The following is a 20,613-nucleotide window of genomic DNA, read 5'->3' as shown; positions in this document are numbered from 1 at the left end:
CTGACGCTAAATGTAGTGACTGACGCTAAATGCAGTGACTGACACTAATGCAGTGACTGACGCTAAATGCAGTGACTGACGCTGATGCAGTGACTGACGCTAATGCAGTGACTGACGCTAATGCAGTGACTGACACTAATGCAGTGACTGACGCTAATGCAGTGACTGACGCTAATGCACTGACACTGATGTAGTGACGGTAATGTGGTGACTGACGCTAATGCACTGACGCTAATGCACTGACGCTAATGCAGTGACTGACGCTAATGTAGTGACTGACGCTAATGCACTGACGCTAATGCAGTGTTAGTTTGAATGTAAGCAGTCCCCCCAAGGAGGAGAAACCATAGCTCACCGGCCCCTAAAAGGAGAACGGGTTGAGCCCTTGGCTGGAGCTCAAACATCTGGTTCCGTATTCTAAAAGCGTCTCAGACTACTACTGGTCTAGGATCAGGTCCCTCTGTCTTTGTAATCTCTCTCATGATGATTATAAGGATTAGAACTGATCCTAGATCATAACACTGATTCAGAGACGCTTTATGAATCGAGGAGGCAGAAAGTAGGGACATTAGTGGTATGTAACGCAGCCCAGGCCAAGACTGATTACTATCAGTTTCATTTCCTGAGACCTTCATGGTAAGTCCTGCCCCCAGTTATGACACAACACACACACACACACACACACACACACACATACATATATATATATATATATACATATATACACACACACATACACACATATACACCACATATACGCACACACACACATATATATATATACACACACATATACACCACATATACACACACACACACACACACACACACACACACACACACAGACACACACAGACAGACAGCAAAGCTTGCAGATCATCCAATCATCTTCTCACACGGCCTCATACAGATCTACAGGGACACCGAGCACCAGAGAACAAGAGATTACATTTAATATAAACACCAGGTACAGAAAAAACATCTATGATGCTTTGGTGATCTAGTCTGTCTTTACTAAACAAGTTAGATCTAGTCTGTCTTTACTAAACAAGTTAGATCTAGTCTGTCTTTACTAAACAAGTTAGATCTAGTCTGTCTTTACTAAACAAGTTAGATCTAGTCTGTCTTTACTAAACAAGTTAGATCTAGTCTGTCTTTACTAAACAAGTTAGATCTAGTCTGTCTTTACTAAACAAGTTAGGTCTAGTCTGTCTTTACTAAACAAGTTAGATCTAGTCTGTCTTTACTAAACAAGTTAGGTCTAGTCTGTCTTTACGAAACAAGTTAGATCTAGTCTGTCTTTAATAAACAAGTTAGGTCTAGTCTGTCTTTACTAAACAAGTTAGATCTAGTCTGTCTTTACTAAACAAGTTAGATCTAGTCTGTCTTTACTAAACAAGTTAGATCTAGTCTGTCCTTACTAAACAAGTTAGATCTAGTCTGTCTTTACTAAACAAGTTAGATCTAGTCTGTCTTTACTAAACAAGTTAGATCTAGTCTGTCTTTAATAAACAAGTTAGGTCTAGTCTGTCTTTACTAAACAAGTTAGATCTAGTCTGTCTTTACTAAACAAGTTAGATCTAGTCTGTCTTTACTAAACAAGTTAGATCTAGTCTGTCTTTACTAAACAAGTTAGATCTAGTCTGTCTTTACTAAACAAGTTAGGTCTAGTCTGTCTTTACTAAACAAGTTAGATCTAGTCTGTCTTTACTAAACAAGTTAGATCTAGTCTGTCTTTACTAAACAAGTTAGATCTAGTCTGTCTTTACTAAACAAGTTAGATCTAGTCTGTCTTTACTAAACAAGTTAGATCTAGTCTGTCTTTACTAAACAAGTTAGATCTAGTCTGTCTTTACTAAACAAGTTAGATCTAGTCTGTCTTTACTAAACAAGTTAGATCTAGTCTGTCTTTACTAAACAAGTTAGATCTAGTCTGTCTTTACTAAACAAGTTAGATCTAGTCTGTCTTTACTAAACAAGTTAGATCTAGTCTGTCTTTACTAAACAAGTTAGATCTAGTCTGTCTTTACTAAACAAGTTAGATCTAGTCTGTCTTTACTAAACAAGTTAGATCTAGTCTGTCTTTACTAAACAAGTTAGATCTAGTCTGTCTTTACTAAACAAGTTAGATCTAGTCTGTCTTTACTAAACAAGTTAGATCTAGTCTGTCTTTACTAAACAAGTTAGGTCTAGTCTGTCTTTACTAAACAAGTTAGGTCTAGTCTGTCTTTACTAAACAAGTTAGGTCTAGTCTGTCTTTACTAAACAAGTTAGATCTAGTCTGTCTTTACTAAACAAGTTAGATCTAGTCTGTCTTTACTAAACAAGTTAGATCTAGTCTGTCTTTACTAAACAAGTTAGATCTAGTCTGTCTTTACTAAACAAGTTAGATCTAGTCTGTCTTTACTAAACAAGTTAGATCTAGTCTGTCTTTACTAAACACGTTAGATCTAGTCTGTCTTTACTAAACAAGTTAGATCTAGTCTGTCTTTACTAAACAAGTTAGATCTAGTCTGTCTTTACTAAACAAGTTAGGTCTAGTCTGTCTTTACTAAACAAGTTAGATCTAGTCTGTCTTTACTAAACAAGTTAGGTCTAGTCTGTCTTTACTAAACAAGTTAGATCTAGTCTGTCTTTACTAAACAAGTTAGGTCTAGTCTGTCTTTACTAAACAAGTTAGATCTAGTCTGTCTTTACTAAACAAGTTAGATCTAGTCTGTCTTTACTAGACAAGTTAGATCTTGTCTGTCTTTACTAAACAAGTTAGGTCTAGTCTGTCTTTACTAAACAAGTTAGAACTAGTCTGTCTTTACTAAACAAGTTAGATCTTGTCTGTCTTTACTAAACAAGTTAGATCTTGTCTGTCTTTACTAAACAAGTTAGATCTAGTCTGTCTTTACTAAACAAGTTAGATCTGGTCTGTCTTTACTAAACAAGTTAGATCTGGTCTGTCTTTACTAAACAGGTTAGATCTTGTCTGTCTTTACTAAACAAGTTAGATCTAGTCTGTCTTTACTAAACAAGTTAGATCTAGTCTGTCCTTACTAAACAAGTTAGATCTAGTCTGTGTTTGCTCTCTAGGAAGGAATATGCCCGAATCTAGCTCACAATTAACAACTTGATACTTTATTTGATCTGATCTGAGTTCATCTAGGTCAGCTTCAATCTGCGTTCATCTAGGTCTGCTTCAATCTGGGTTCATCTAGGTCTGCTTCAATCTGCGTTCATCTAGGTCTGCTTCAATCTGGGTTCATCTAGGTCTGCTTCAATCTGCGTTCATCTAGGTCTGCTTCAATCTGCGTTCATCTAGGTCAGCTTCAATCTGCGTTCATCTAGGTCAGCTTCAATCTGAGTTCATCTAGGTCAGCTTCAATCTGAGTTCATCTAGGGCTGCTTCAATCTGCGTTCATCTAGGTCTGCTTCAATCTGCGTTCATCTAGGTCAGCTTCAATCTGCGTTCATCTAGGTCTGCTTCAATCTGCGTTCATCTAGGTCTGCTCTAGTTTGAGTTAATCTAGGTCTGCTCTAGTTTGAGTTAATCTAGGTCTGCTCTAGTTTGAGTTCATCTAGGTCTGCTCTAGTTTGAGTTAATCTAGGTCTGCTCTAGTTTGAGTTCATCTAGGTCTGCTCTAGTTTGAGTTCATCTAGGTCTGCTCTAGTTTGAGTTCATCTAGGTCTGCTCTAGTTTGAGTTCATCTAGGTCTGCTCTAGTTTGAGTTTATCTAGGTCTGCTCTAGTTTGAGTTAATCTAGGTCTGCTCTAGTTTGAGTTAATCTAGGTCTGCTCTAGTTTGAGTTAATCTAGGTCTGCTCTAGTTTGAGTTAATCTAGGTCTGCTCTAGTTTGAGTTAATCTAGGTCTGCTCTAGTTTGAGTTAATCTAGGTCTGCTCTAGTTTGAGTTCATAGGTCTGCTCTAGTTTGAGTTCATCTAGGTCTGCTCTAGTTTGAGTTCATCTAGGTCTGCTCTAGTTTGAGTTCATCTAGGTCTGCTCTAGTTTGAGTTCATCTAGGTCTGCTCTAGTTTGAGTTCATCTAGGTCTGCTCTAGTTTGAGTTAATCTAGGTCTGCTCTAGTTTGAGTTAATCTAGGTCTGCTCTAGTTTGAGTTAATCTAGGTCTGCTCTAGTTTGAGTTAATCTAGGTCTGCTCTAGTTTGAGTTCATCTAGGTCTGCTCTAGTTTGAGTTCATCTAGGTCTGCTCTAGTTTGAGTTCATCTAGGTCTGCTCTAGTTTGAGTTAATCTAGGTCTGCTCTAGTTTGAGTTCATCTAGGTCTGCTCTAGTTTGAGTTCATCTAGGTCTGCTCTAGTTTGAGTTCATCTAGGTCTGCTCTAGTTTGAGTTCATCTAGGTCTGCTCTAGTTTGAGTTAATCTAGGTCTGCTCTAGTTTGAGTTAATCTAGGTCTGCTCTAGTTTGAGTTAATCTAGGTCTGCTCTAGTTTGAGTTAATCTAGGTCTGCTCTAGTTTGAGTTAATCTAGGTCTGCTCTAGTTTGAGTTAATCTAGGTCTGCTCTAGTTTGAGTTAATCTAGGTCTGCTCTAGTTTGAGTTAATCTAGGTCTGCTCTAGTTTGAGTTAATCTAGGTCTGCTCTAGTTTGAGTTCATCTAGGTCTGCTCTAGTTTGAGTTCATCTAGGTCTGCTCTAGTTTGAGTTCATCTAGGTCTGCTCTAGTTTGAGTTCATCTAGGTCTGCTCTAGTTTGAGTTAATCTAGGTCTGCTCTAGTTTGAGTTAATCTAGGTCTGCTCTAGTTTGAGTTAATCTAGGTCTGCTCTAGTTTGAGTTTATCTAGGTCTGCTCTAGTTTGAGTTCATCTAGGTCTGCTCTAGTTTGAGTTCATCTAGGTCTGCTCTAGTTTGAGTTCATCTAGGTCTGCTCTAGTTTGAGTTAATCTAGGTCTGCTCTAGTTTGAGTTAATCTAGGTCTGCTCTAGTTTGAGTTAATCTAGGTCTGCTCTAGTTTGAGTTAGCTAGGTCTGCTCTAGTTTGAGTTCATCTAGGTCTGCTCTAGTTTGAGTTCATCTAGGTCTGCTCTAGTTTGAGTTAATCTAGATCTGATCTAATCTGAGTTCATCTAGGTCTGCTCTAGTTTGAGTTCATCTAGGTCTGCTCTAATCTGAGTTCATCTAGATCTGCTCTAATCTGAGTTAATCTAGATCTGATCTAATCTGAGTTCATCTAGATCTGCTCTAATCTGAGTTCATCTAGATCTGCTCTAATCTGAGTTCATCTAGGTCTGATCTAATATGAGTTCATCTAGGTCTGATCTAGTTTGAGATCATCTAGGTCTGATCTAGTTTGAGATCATCTAGGTCTGCTCTCCAGTCTTGAGTTTATTGTTTATGTTCAGATACAACAACAGTTATAATCTAACTAGCTAAGGACATGATTCAAAATCAATTATATCTATTTTTACACTGAGTGTACAAACCATTAGGAACACCTTCCTAATATAGAGTTGCACACCCTTTTGCCTTCAGAACAGCCTCAATTCATCAGGGCACGGACTCAAGGTGTCGAAAGTGTTCCACAGGGATGCTGGCCCATGTTGACTCTACAAGGTGTTGAAAGCATTCCACAGGGATGCTGGCCCATGTTGACTCTACAAGGTGTTGAAAGCGTTCCACAGGGATGCTGGCCCATGTTGACTCTACAAGGTGTTGAAAGCGTTCCACAGGGATGCTGGCCCATGTTGACTCTACAAGGTGTTGAAAGCATTTCACAGGGATGCTGGCCCATGTTGACTCTACAAGGTGTTGAAAGCGTTCCACAGGGATGCTGGCCCATGTTGACTCCAATACTTCCCACTGTTGTGTCCAGTTGGCTGGATGTCCTTTGGGTGGTGGACCATTCTTGATACCCACAAGAAACTGTTGAGTATGAAAAACTAGCAGCGTTGCAGTTCTTGACACAAACCGGTGCCCCTGGCACCTACTACCCTACCCTGTTCAAAGGCACTTCAATATGTTGTCTTGCCTATTCACCCTCTGAGTGGCACACATTCACAATGTCTCAATTGTCTCAAGGCTTAAAAATCCTTCTTTAACCAGGTCTCCTCCTCTTCATCTACACTGATTGAAGTGGATTTAACAAGTGACATCAATAAGGGATCATATCTTTCACCTGGATTCACCTGGTCAGTCTATGTCATGGAAAGAGCAGGTGTTCCTAATGTTTTGTTCATTCAGTGTAAATGTATATATATTAAGTGAATCCAGAATAATAAAGCATTACTATCCAAATGTATTATATTTTAATAAGTTTACTAGAAGCCTGACAGATTGTGGTTGAATATATATCAGCTATTTTTTTCTGCTTTAAAACATGGTACGGTAAGAGAGACAGATTTGACCTTCTGTTTACGACGGTTCACTTGTAACTTTAACAGGTATATGTTTAACGGTTTAAACCTGGCATTCATTGTCATGTAGTTACATATTTTATTTCCCTTAAGTTTCATGTTCCTGGATCCTTCAGGAGATTCTATTTCAAACTAACACTTGACTCATCCAGGCGTGGTCCCAAATCACACCCTATTCCCCATTGGGTCCTGTTCAAAAGAAGGGCACTATATAGGGAATAGGGTGGCATTTGGGACTCACAGAGTGTATTGTTTAATTTAACACATGAATCATCCAGGCTTTATCCCAAATGACACGTTCCACAGCAACAATACGATTTGATTTCGTCTGATTTCTAAAAGTTTGTTTCTATTGAACAGGCCCTACAAATAAAGGCATTTTAATGAATGATATGAAGAGTGCCTTGGTCCTCCTTTCTTTTTGATGTCCTATTGTCACGTTCCACAGCAAGAAAACCAAATATGTCACTGAAACAGAAGGGGAAACTAACTAAGAGTCACTGACAGCAACCAGAATGAAACGGGTTTTAGGAGGGGTTCTGAAAGACACTCATGGGGGTGTGACTAGCAACAACTACGGGAGCCTAAAAGACACCCACCATGAGACCCACTAAATTCAACAAGAAGAGGTAAACAAAAGAAAAACACAAACCAAACTTCAAGACAGGAAGTACAAAGACAACTGGAGGAGTTAACCCTCCACATCTATCAAGACAACTAAAGGAGTTAACCCTCCACACCTATCAAGACAACTAGAGGAGTTAACCCTCCACATCTATCAAGACAACTAGAGGAGTTAACCCTCCACATCTACCAAGACAACTAGAGGAGTTAACCCTCCACATCTATCAAGACAACTAAAGGAGTTAACCATCCACACCTATCAAGACAACTAGAGGAGTTAACCCTCCACATCTATCAAGACAACTAAAGGAGTTGACCCTCCACACCTATCAAGACAACTAGAGGAGTTAACCCTCCACATCTATCAAGACAACTAAAGGAGTTAACCCTCCACATCTACCAAGACAACTAAAGGTGTTAACCCTCCACATCTATTAAGACAACTAAAGGAGTTAACCCTCCGCATCTATTAAGACAACTGGAGCACTGGGCCAGACACTTAAATATCACCTGGGCCAGACACTCTTAAATAACACCTGGTCCAGCCACTCTTAAATATCACCTGGGCCAGCCACTCTTAAATATCACCTGGGCCAGCCACTCTTAAATATCACGTGGGCCAGCCACTCTTAAATATCACCTGAGCCAGCCACTCTTAAATATCACGTGGGCCAGCCACTCTTAAATATCATGTGGGCCAGCCACTCTTAAATATCACGTGGGCCAGCCACTCTTAAATATCATGTGGGCCAGCCACTCTTAAATATCACCTGGTCCAGCCACTCTTAAATATCACCTGGTCCAGCCGCTCTTAAATATCACCTGGGCCAGCCACTCTTAAATATCACGTGGGCCAGCCACTCTTAAATATCACGTGGTCCAGCCACTCTTAAATATCACCTGGGCCAGCCACTCTTAAATATCATGTGGGCCAGCCACTCTTAAATATCACGTGGGCCAGCCACTCTTAAATATCACCTGAGCCAGCCACTCTTAAATATCACGTGGGCCAGCCACTCTTAAATATCATGTGGGCCAGCCACTCTTAAATATCACGTGGGCCAGCCACTCTTAAATATCACGTGGGCCAGCCACTCTTAAATATCACGTGGTCCAGCCACTCTTAAATATCACCTGGTCCAGCCACTCTTAAATATCACCTGAGCCAGCGCAGGTGAAACACCTTCCGACTAACGAGATGGACAAGCCAGCACAGGCGTAACACATACTGACTAATGAGCTGACACCAATCGGTGCGCCCTACGTGCTAACCCTACGTGCTAACCCTACGTGCTAACCCTACGTGCTAACCCTACGTGCTAACCCTACGTGCTAACCCTACGTGCTAACCCTACGTGCTAACCCTACGTGCTAACGTGCTATCGTACAACCTCTAAATATAAATGGAAAGTCCAAAGCCTGAAACAGCCAGATTTAGGGAACAGCCACAGTAGTACATTCCTGTGCCATAAAGGTCCAGACCTCTTAGCAGAGGTAACTTAACTATATCATCATGAACTGTATTGTTTAATGCTGTCTGTTTCCTTGTACTTTCTCCCCCTCGCTCTCTCTGTCTCTTTCTCTGTCTCTTTCTCTATCACTACCTCTCTATCCATCCCCCTCCTCCCTCGCTCCCCCCCCCTCTTTCTCTCCCTCTCTCTCTCTATCCCTCTATCCCTCTCTCTTTCTCTCCCTCTCTCTCTCTCCCTCCCCCAGGGGTACCATGGTTCGAACATTGAACAATATGGCGGAGCTGAGAGGTTCTAGGTTTGGTCGTCCCTGGCCGAGGCACGGACTCAAGCTCCTTTTCTGGTTCGCCAACGATTACATCGTCTTTGACAACGACAACCAGATGTTTGCAAATTACGACCCCGAAGAGGGAGACTTTGGTTTCCGTCACTTCCGCAACAGACGTGAGTGTGAAAACAATGTCTGCAAGAGGCTGCTTCCTGATGATGGCTACCCATTCTATGAGGTGGGCAACCTTCACCTCACAGCATCTCATTCCATGCCTAATTATGTCAGGAAGTACAACACTGGTGACATAGATACCAGCAACATGGACCGTCTCATCATCAGTATGCGTCCAGACATGACAGTGGATAAGGTCTATGTGACCCAGCACGAGGACCTGAGGAGCTTCGACCCGGTCAACACCTATTGCATCAGCAGGGGGTTGCTCATGATCATATGCGGCCATCCATTCGCGGACATGTCATTTAGGAACTTCCTGGAACAGGCGGGCTATTCTACCTACGAGCCAATGAGATATATCGATCAGTGTTCTAGTACCGCCCAAATCGAATTCCCAAGCCCCGCCCCCAGGGAGTCTAGAGATACCAGAATGAATATAGAAGATGGATCCAGAGCTGCACCCAGAGCTGCACCCAGAGCTGCACCCAGAGCTGCACCCAGAGCTGCACCAGGCTTCTGGGAAAGCTACTGTACCATACTGTAACCAGGCTTCTGGGAAAGCTACTGTACCATACTGTAACCAGGCTTCTGGGAAAGCTACTGTACCATACTGTAACCAGGCTTCTGGGAAAGCTACTGTACCATACTGTAACCAGGCTTCTGGGAAAGCTACTGTACCATACTGTAACCAGGCTTCTAGGAAAGCTACTGTACCATACTGTAACCAGGGTTCTGGGAAAGCTACTGTACCATACTGTAACCAGGCTTCTGGGAAAGCTACTGTACCAGACTGTAACCAGGCTTCTGGGAAAGCTACTGTACCATACTGTAACCAGGCTACTGGGAAAGCTACTGTACCATACTGTAACCAGGCTTCTGGGAAAGATGCTGTACCATACTGTAACCAGGCTTCTGGGAAAGCTGCTGTACCATACTGTAACCAGGCTTCTGGGAAAGCTACTGTACCATACTGTAACCAGGCTTCTGGGAAAGCTACTGTACCATACTGTAACCAGGCTTCTAGGAAAGCTACTGTACCATACTGTAACCAGGCTTCTGGGAAAGCTACTGTACAAGACTGTAACCAGGCTTCTGGGAAAGCTACTGTACCATACTGTAACCAGGCTTCTGGGAAAGCTACTATACCATACTGTAACCAGGCTTCTGGGAAAGCTACTGTACCAGACTGTAACCAGGCTTCTGGGAAAGCTACTGTACCATACTGTAACCAGGCTTCTGGGAAAGCTGCTGTACCATACTGTAACCAGGCTTCTGGGAAAGCTACTGTACCATACTGTAACCAGGCTTCTGGGAAAGCTACTATACCATACTGTAACCAGGCTTCTGGGAAAGCTGCTGTACCATACTGTAACCAGGCTTCTGGGAAAGCTACTGTACCATACTGTAACCAGGCTTCTGGGAAAGCTGCTGTACCATACTGTAACCAGGCTTCTGGGAAAGCTACTGTACCAGACTGTAACCAGGCTTCTGGGAAAGCTGCTGTACCATACTGTAGATCAGGCTTCTGGGAAAGCTGCTGTACCATACTGTAACCAGGCTTCTGGGAAAGCTACTGTACCATACTGTAACCAGGCTTCTGGGAAAGCTACTGTACCATACTGTAGATCAGGCTTCTGGGAAAGCTGCTGTACCATACTGTAACCAGGCTTCTGGGAAAGCTACTGTACCATACAGTAACCAGGCTTCTGGGAAAGCTACTGTACCATACTGTAACCAGGCTTCTGGGAAAGCTACTGTACCATACTGTAACCAGGCTTCTGGGAAAGCTGCTGTACCATACTGTAACCAGGCTTATGGGAAAGCTGCTGTACCATACTGTAACCAGGCTTCTGGGAAAGCTACTGTACCATACTGTAACCAGGCTTCTGGGAAAGCTACTGTACCATACTGTAACCAGGCTTCTGGGAAAGCTACTGTACCATACTGTAACCAGGCTTCTGGGAAAGCTGCTGTACCATACTGTAACCAGGCTTCTGGGAAAGCTACTGTACCAGACTGTAACCAGGCTTCTGGGAAAGCTGCTGTACCATACTGTAGATCAGGCTTCTGGGAAAGCTGCTGTACCATACTGTAACCAGGCTTCTGGGAAAGCTACTGTACCATACTGTAACCAGGCTTCTGGGAAAGCTACTGTACCATACTGTAGATCAGGCTTCTGGGAAAGCTGCTGTACCATACTGTAACCAGGCTTCTGGGAAAGCTACTGTACCATACTGTAACCAGGCTTCTGGGAAAGCTACTGTACCATACTGTAACCAGGCTTCTGGGAAAGCTACTGTACCATACTGTAACCAGGCTTCTGGGAAAGCTGCTGTACCATACTGTAACCAGGCTTCTGGGAAAGCTACTGTACCATACTGTAACCAGGCTTCTGGGAAAGCTACTGTACCATACTGTAGATCAGGCTTCTGGGAAAGCTGCTGTACCATACTGTAACCAGGCTTCTGGGAAAGCTGCTGTACCATACTGTAACCAGGCTTCTGGGAAAGCTACTGTACCAGACTGTAACCAGGCTTCTGGGAAAGCTACTGTACCATACTGTAACCAGGCTTCTGGGAAAGCTACTGTACCATACTGTAACCAGGCTTCTGGGAAAGCTGCTGTACCATACTGTAACCAGGCTTCTGGGAAAGCTACTGTACCAGACTGTAACCAGGCTTCTGGGAAAGCTACTGTACCAGACTGTAACCAGGCTTCTGGGAAAGCTGCTGTACCATACTGTAACCAGGCTTCTGGGAAAGCTACTGTACCATACTGTAACCAGGCTTCTGGGAAAGCTACTGTACCATACTGTAACCAGGCTTCTGGGAAAGCTACTGTACCATACTGTAACCAGGCTTCTGGGAAAGCTACTGTACCAGACTGTAACCAGGCTTCTGGGAAAGCTGCTGTACCAGACTGTAACCAGGCTTCTGGGAAAGCTACTGTACCATACTGTAACCAGGCTTCTGGGAAAGCTGCTGTTCCATACTGTAACCAGGCTTCTGGGAAAGCTACTGTACCATACTGTAACCAGGCTTCTGGGAAAGCTACTGTACCATACTGTAACCAGGCTTCTGGGAAAGCTGCTGTACCATACTGTAACCAGGCTTCTGGGAAAGCTACTGTACCATACTGTAACCAGGCTTCTGGGAAAGCTACTGTACCAGACTGTAACCAGGCTTCTGGGAAAGCTACTGTACCATACTGTAACCAGGCTTCTGGGAAAGCTACTGTACCATACTGTAACCAGGCTTCTGGGAAAGCTGCTGTACCATACTGTAACCAGGCTTCTGGGAAAGCTACTGTACCATACTGTAACCAGGCTTCTGGGAAAGCTACTGTACCATACTGTAACCAGGCTTCTGGGAAAGCTGCTGTACCATACTGTAACCAGGCTTCTGGGAAAGCTACTGTACCATACTGTAACCAGGCTTCTGGGAAAGCTACTGTACCAGACTGTAACCAGGCTTCTGGGAAAGCTACTGTACCAGACTGTAACCAGGCTTCTGGGAAAGCTACTGTACCATACTGTAACCAGGCTTCTGGGAAAGCTACTGTACCATACTGTAACCAGGCTTCTGGGAAAGCTACTGTACCATACTGTAACCAGGCTTCTGGGAAAGCTACTGTACCATACTGTAACCAGGCTTCTGGGAAAGCTACTGTACCATACTGTAACCAGGCTTCTAGGAAAGCTACTGTACCATACTGTAACCAGGCTTCTGGGAAAGCTGCTGTACCATACTGTAACCAGGCTTCTGGGAAAGCTACTGTACCATACTGTAACCAGGCTTCTGGGAAAGCTACTGTACCATACTGTAACCAGGCTTCTGGGAAAGCTGCTGTACCATACTGTAACCAGGCTTCTGGGAAAGCTGCTGTACCATACTGTAACCAGGCTTCTGGGAAAGCTACTGTACCATACTGTAACCAGGCTTCTGGGAAAGCTACTGTACCATACTGTAACCAGGCTTCTGGGAAAGCTACTGTACCATACTGTAACCAGGCTTCTGGGAAAGCTACTGTACCATACTGTAACCAGGCTTCTGGGAAAGCTACTGTACCAGACTGTAACCAGGCTTCTGGGAAAGCTACTGTACCATACTGTAACCAGGCTTCTGGGAAAGCTACTGTACCATACTGTAACCAGGCTTCTGGGAAAGCTACTGTACCATACTGTAACCAGGCTTCTGGGAAAGCTACTGTACCATACTGTAACCAGGCTTCTGGGAAAGCTACTATACCATACTGTAACCAGGCTTCTGGGAAAGCTACTGTACCAGACTGTAACCAGGCTTCTGGGAAAGCTACTGTACCATACTGTAACCAGGCTTCTGGGAAAGCTACTGTACCAGACTGTAACCAGGCTTCTGGGAAAGCTACTATACCATACTGTAACCAGGCTTCTGGGAAAGCTACTGTACCATACTGTAACCAGGCTTCTGGGAAAGCTGCTGTACCATACTGTAACCAGGCTTCTGGGAAAGCTACTGTACCATACTGTAACCAGGCTTCTGGGAAAGCTACTGTACCATACTGTAACCAGGCTTCTGGGAAAGCTACTGTACCATACTGTAACCAGGCTTCTGGGAAAGCTGCTGTACCATACTGTAACCAGGCTTCTGGGAAAGCTACTGTACCATACTGTAACCAGGCTTCTGGGAAAGCTACTGTACCATACTGTAACCAGGCTTCTGGGAAAGCTACTGTACCATACTGTAACCAGGCTTCTGGGAAAGCTACTGTACCATACTGTAACCAGGCTTCTGGGAAAGCTGCTGTACCATACTGTAACCAGGCTTCTGGGAAAGCTACTGTACCATACTGTAACCAGGCTTCTGGGAAAGCTGCTGTACCATACTGTAACCAGGCTTCTGGGAAAGCTACTGTATCATACTGTAACCAGGCTTCTGGGAAAGCTACTGTACCATACTGTAACCAGGCTTCTGGGAAAGCTGCTGTACCATACTGTAACCAGGCTTCTGGGAAAGCTACTGTACCATACTGTAACCAGGCTTCTGGGAAAGCTACTGTACCATACTGTAACCAGGCTTCTGGGAAAGCTACTGTACCATACTGTAACCAGGCTTCTGGGAAAGCTACTGTACCATACTGTAACCAGGCTTCTGGGAAAGCTACTGTACCATACTGTAACCAGGCTTCTGGGAAAGCTACTGTACCATACTGTAACCAGGCTTCTGGGAAAGCTACTGTACCATACTGTAACCAGGCTTCTGGGAAAGCTACTGTACCATACTGTAACCAGGCTTCTGGGAAAGCTACTGTACCATACTGTAACCAGGCTTCTGGGAAAGCTACTGTACCATACTGTAACCAGGCTTCTGGGAAAGCTACTGTACCATACTGTAACCAGGCTTCTGGGAAAGCTACTGTACCATACTGTAACCAGGCTTCTGGGAAAGCTGCTGTACCATACTGTAACCAGGCTTCTGGGAAAGCTACTGTACCATACTGTAACCAGGCTTCTGGGAAAGCTACTGTACCATACTGTAACCAGGCTTCTGGGAAAGCTGCTGTACCATACTGTAACCAGGCTTCTGGGAAAGCTGCTGTACCATACTGTAACCAGGCTTCTGGGAAAGCTACTGTACCAGACTGTAACCAGGCTTCTGGGAAAGCTGCTGTACCAGACTGTAACCAGGCTTCTGGGAAAGCTACTGTACCATACTGTAACCAGGCTTCTGGGAAAGCTGCTGTACCATACTGTAACCAGGCTTCTGGGAAAGCTACTGTACCATACTGTAACCAGGCTTCTGGGAAAGCTACTGTACCAGACTGTAACCAGGCTTCTGGGAAAGCTACTGTACCAGACTGTAACCAGGCTTCTGGGAAAGCTACTGTACCAGACTGTAACCAGGCTTCTGGGAAAGCTACTGTACCATACTGTAACCAGGCTTCTGGGAAAGCTGCTGTACCATACTGTAACCAGGCTTCTGGGAAAGCTGCTGTACCATACTGTAACCAGGCTTCTGGGAAAGCTACTGTACCATACTGTAACCAGGCTTCTGGGAAAGCTACTGTACCATACTGTAACCAGGCTTCTGGGAAAGCTACTGTACCATACTGTAACCAGGCTTCTGGGAAAGCTGCTGTACCATACTGTAACCAGGCTTCTGGGAAAGCTACTGTACCATACTGTAACCAGGCTTCTGGGAAAGCTACTGTACCATACTGTAACCAGGCTTCTGGGAAAGCTACTGTACCATACTGTAACCAGGCTTCTGGGAAAGCTGCTGTACCATACTGTAACCAGGCTTCTGGGAAAGCTACTGTACCATACTGTAACCAGGCTTCTGGGAAAGCTACTGTACCATACTGTAACCAGGCTTCTGGGAAAGCTACTGTACCATACTGTAACCAGGCTTCTGGGAAAGCTACTGTACCATACTGTAACCAGGCTTCTGGGAAAGCTGCTGTACCATACTGTAACCAGGCTTCTGGGAAAGCTACTGTACCATACTGTAACCAGGCTTCTGGGAAAGCTGCTGTACCATACTGTAACCAGGCTTCTGGGAAAGCTACTGTATCATACTGTAACCAGGCTTCTGGGAAAGCTACTGTACCATACTGTAACCAGGCTTCTGGGAAAGCTGCTGTACCATACTGTAACCAGGCTTCTGGGAAAGCTACTGTACCATACTGTAACCAGGCTTCTGGGAAAGCTACTGTACCATACTGTAACCAGGCTTCTGGGAAAGCTACTGTACCATACTGTAACCAGGCTTCTGGGAAAGCTACTGTACCATACTGTAACCAGGCTTCTGGGAAAGCTACTGTACCATACTGTAACCAGGCTTCTGGGAAAGCTACTGTACCATACTGTAACCAGGCTTCTGGGAAAGCTACTGTACCATACTGTAACCAGGCTTCTGGGAAAGCTACTGTACCATACTGTAACCAGGCTTCTGGGAAAGCTACTGTACCATACTGTAACCAGGCTTCTGGGAAAGCTACTGTACCATACTGTAACCAGGCTTCTGGGAAAGCTACTGTACCATACTGTAACCAGGCTTCTGGGAAAGCTACTGTACCATACTGTAACCAGGCTTCTGGGAAAGCTGCTGTACCATACTGTAACCAGGCTTCTGGGAAAGCTACTGTACCATACTGTAACCAGGCTTCTGGGAAAGCTACTGTACCATACTGTAACCAGGCTTCTGGGAAAGCTGCTGTACCATACTGTAACCAGGCTTCTGGGAAAGCTACTGTACCATACTGTAACCAGGCTTCTGGGAAAGCTGCTGTACCATACTGTAACCAGGCTTCTGGGAAAGCTACTGTACCATACTGTAACCAGGCTTCTGGGAAAGCTACTGTACCATACTGTAACCAGGCTTCTGGGAAAGCTACTGTACCATACTGTAACCAGGCTTCTGGGAAAGCTACTGTACCATACTGTAACCAGGCTTCTGGGAAAGCTACTGTACCATACTGTAACCAGGCTTCTGGGAAAGCTACTGTACCAGACTGTAACCAGGCTTCTGGGAAAGCTACTGTACCATACTGTAACCAGGCTTCTGGGAAAGCTACTGTACCATACTGTAACCAGGCTTCTGGGAAAGCTACTGTTACCATACTGTAACCAGGCTTCTGGGAAAGCTACTGTACCATACTGTAACCAGGCTTCTGGGAAAGCTGCTGTAGATCAGACTGTAACCAGGCTTCTGGGAAAGCTACTGTACCATACTGTAACCAGGCTTCTGGGAAAGCTACTGTACCAGACTGTAACCAGGCTTCTGGGAAAGCTGCTGTACCATACTGTAACCAGGCTTCTGGGAAAGCTGCTGTACCATACTGTAACCAGGCTTCTGGGAAAGCTACTGTACCATACTGTAACCAGGCTTCTGGGAAAGCTACTGTACCATACTGTAACCAGGCTTCTGGGAAAGCTACTGTACCATACTGTAACCAGGCTTCTGGGAAAGCTACTGTACCATACTGTAACCAGGCTTCTGGGAAAGCTACTGTACCATACTGTAACCAGGCTTCTGGGAAAGCTACTGTACCATACTGTAACCAGGCTTCTGGGAAAGCTACTGTACCATACTGTAACCAGGCTTCTGGGAAAGCTACTGTACCATACTGTAACCAGGCTTCTGGGAAAGCTACTGTACCAGACTGTAACCAGGCTTCTGGGAAAGCTACTGTACCATACTGTAACCAGGCTTCTGGGAAAGCTACTGTACCATACTGTAACCAGGCTTCTGGGAAAGCTACTGTACCATACTGTAACCAGGCTTCTGGGAAAGCTACTGTACCATACTGTAACCAGGCTTCTGGGAAAGCTGCTGTAGATCAGACTGTAACCAGGCTTCTGGGAAAGCTACTGTACCATACTGTAACCAGGCTTCTGGGAAAGCTGCTGTAGATCAGACTGTAACCAGGCTTCTGGGAAAGCTACTGTACCATACTGTAACCAGGCTTCTGGGAAAGCTGCTGTACCATACTGTAACCAGGCTTCTGGGAAAGCTACTCTACCATACTGTAACCAGGCTTCTGGGAAAGCTACTGTACCAGACTGTAACCAGGCTTCTGGGAAAGCTACTGTACCAGACTGTAACCAGGCTTCTGGGAAAGCTGCTGTACCATACTGTAACCAGGCTTCTGGGAAAGCTACTCTACCATACTGTAACCAGGCTTCTGGGAAAGCTACTGTACCAGACTGTAACCAGGCTTCTGGGAAAGCTACTGTACCATACTGTAACCAGGCTTCTGGGAAAGCTACTCTACCATACTGTAACCAGGCTTCTGGGAAAGCTACTCTACCATACTGTAACCAGGCTTCTGGGAAAGATGCTGTACCATACTGTAACCAGGCTTCTGGGAAAGATGCTGTACCATACTGTAACCAGGCTTCTGGGAAAGCTACTGTACCATACTGTAACCAGGCTTCTGGGAAAGCTGCTGTACCATACTGTAACCAGGCTTCTGGGAAAGCTACTGTACCATACTGTAACCAGGCTTCTGGGAAAGCTACTGTACCATACTGTAACCAGGCTTCTGGGAAAGCTACTCTACCAGACTGTAACCAGGCTTCTGGGAAAGCTACTGTACCATACTGTAACCAGGCTTCTGGGAAAGCTACTGTACCATACTGTAACCAGGCTTCTGGGAAAGCTACTCTACCAGACTGTAACCAGGCTTCTGGGAAAGCTACTCTACCAGACTGTAACCAGGCTTCTGGGAAAGCTACTCTACCAGACTGTAACCAGGCTTCTGGGAAAGCTACTGTACCATACTGTAACCAGGCTTCTAGGAAAGCTACTGTACCATACTGTAACCAGGCTTCTGGGAAAGCTACTGTACCATACTGTAACCAGGCTTCTGGGAAAGCTACTGTACCATACTGTAACCAGGCTTCTGGGAAAGCTACTGTACCATACTGTAACCAGGCTTCTGGGAAAGCTACTGTACCATACTGTAACCATACTGTAAGACTTATAGATTACCTGGAGCCAGTGGGTGACGAATATGTAACGAAGGCCAGTGACGACAGGATACAGGTCACAGTGGTGGGTGGTATATGGGGCTTTGGTGACCAAATGGATGACACTGTGATAGACTGCATCCAGTTTGCTGTGTAGGGTATTGGGTGTTGGAGGCTATTTCATAAATGACATCGCCGAAGTCGAGGATCGGTAGGATGGTCAGTTTTACGAGGTTATGTTTGGCAGCTGTAGATCAGTGTCCTTTAGTCCTGGTCCTGGGGATCCTGAAGGGGGGAACTTTTTAGTTAATTATATTTTTTAAACATTTTTGCTTATTTGAGTGTTTTACCCTTTGCTATTCATTATGGTATGTTCATTTTCACTAATACATTTAGTCATTTATCAGACACTCATCCAGAGTGACTTCAATGCATTAAACTAAAGGCAGATAAACAACAACATCCTGTATCACATAGGAAGTCAACTGTTTCTGTTACCATTACTGAGAGGGTTGTTGCTGTTGGGGTCTGCTATTGGCTAATGTACTTCTGTATGTTAAAATACAAAATACATGCATTTTAATTAAATACATGAAAATACACGTAATTTGTCGTTTATTTTTCAAACATTGATCTTTATGTTATTTTGTAATTGTATTTTGACATTTTCCCTCTTTCCCTTGTTGTGATCAATGTAGTTTCCTCTTCACTTCAACCCAAAACATGTGGTGACATTAAATCAATGTGGAAAGCTGATTGGATTTGCAAGTCAACTACATAAGAGCATTTCATCTTGTGGCCGACAATGAATGCAACAAGTAATCATTCTCTAATTCTTTAGAGGCTAATTCATTGAGTCTATATACCAACTCTATACACCAAATCTATATACCAGTCTACCAAGTCTATATACCAGTCTACCAAGTCTATATACCAAATCTATATACCAGTCTAACAAGTCTATATACCAGTCTACCAAGTCTATATACCACATTTATATACCAGTCTACCAAGTCTATAAACCAAGTAATCATTCTCTAATTCTTTAGAGGCTAATTCATTGAGTCTATATACCAAATCTAGAGTCAATCTGATCTATGGTTCACGAGTAGATGTTTGAAGTATGTTTTAGCATTAGCATGTGTGCTAACATGCATCTATATGTACAGTGAGGCATATTTAACATAGCAACTATTTTTTCTCAAAACCATTAAATACTCAAAATCTGAAGTGAATCTGATGTATGGCTCATAAAGGAGAAGATGACTCCAAATGGTTTTGAACATTAGTTCTACATATGCAAATCATGATTTGTTAATAGTTTCCTTGTTTTTTTTTTAGATATCAGGACAACATTCAGTGTGGTTCATCTTAGAGACGTCCATGATAGGGATGACAAGTTTCAAGTTGATAGGCCACTGTGGAGTGGATTTACAGGGTTTTAAATGGACACATAAAATCAGCTATCTGTTGACCCTTAGCGTTTCTCAGACTAGGTGAAGATGTTCCATGGGCCTCTACATTCTGAATTAGGTGTCATTTGGTCCAAGAAGATTATTTAGCTACTGTTTTGCATATTTTATCATATTAGCGTATGTTATGTACTGGTTAAGTGTGGGAATCTTTGAATGCATCAAAGTTATTTTCTCAAACGCATTATGGACCATTGTGATGAGTCCTCTTTAGGGACCATTGTGATGAGTCCTATTTAGGGACCATTGTGATGAGTCCTATTTAGGGACCATTGTGATGAGTCCTATTTATGGACCATTGTGATGAGTCCTCTTTAGGGACCATTGTGATGAGTCCTATTTATGGACCATTGTGATGAGTCCTCTTTAGGGACCATTGTGATGAGTCCTATTTATGGACCATTGTGATGAGTCCTCTTTAGGGACCATTGTGATGAGTCCTATTTATGGACCATTGTGATGAGTCCTATTTAGGGACTATTGTGATGAGTCCTATTTATGGACCATTGTGATGAGTCCTATTTATGGACCATTGTCATTAGTCCTATTTAGGGACCATTGTGATGAGTCCTATTTATGGACCATTGTGATGAGTCCTATTTATGGACCATTGTGATGAGTCCTATTTAGGGACCATTGTGATGAGTCCTATTTAGGGACCATTGTGATGAGTCCTATTTATGGACCATTGTGATGAGTCCTATTTAGGGACCATTGTGATGAGTCCTATTTATGGACCATTATGATGAGTCCTATTTATGGACCATTGTGATGAGTCCTCTTTAGGGACCATT

The 20,613-nt window shown here is 43.7% G+C and overlaps 1 protein-coding gene across 1 annotated transcript in view; it reads left to right on the top strand.

Annotated features, from left to right (window-relative positions):
* Positions 1-863: 863 nt before the first annotated feature.
* The window catches only part of LOC116359877 (uncharacterized), an 81,065-nt gene continuing 61,315 nt past the window's right edge, over positions 864-20,613 (top strand). Inside the window, exon 1 of the mRNA XM_031813754.1 lies at positions 864-967. The gene's annotated coding sequence lies outside the window, so the exon portion shown is untranslated. The remainder of the gene's footprint in view (positions 968-20,613) is intronic.

Source organism: Oncorhynchus kisutch, unplaced genomic scaffold, assembly GCF_002021735.2.
Source record: "Oncorhynchus kisutch isolate 150728-3 unplaced genomic scaffold, Okis_V2 Okis06b-Okis10b_hom, whole genome shotgun sequence".
Taxonomy (NCBI): Eukaryota; Metazoa; Chordata; class Actinopteri; order Salmoniformes; family Salmonidae; genus Oncorhynchus; species Oncorhynchus kisutch.
The sequence above is the reverse complement of the archived record's forward strand: the minus strand, read 5'-3'. Positions and strand labels throughout refer to the sequence as shown.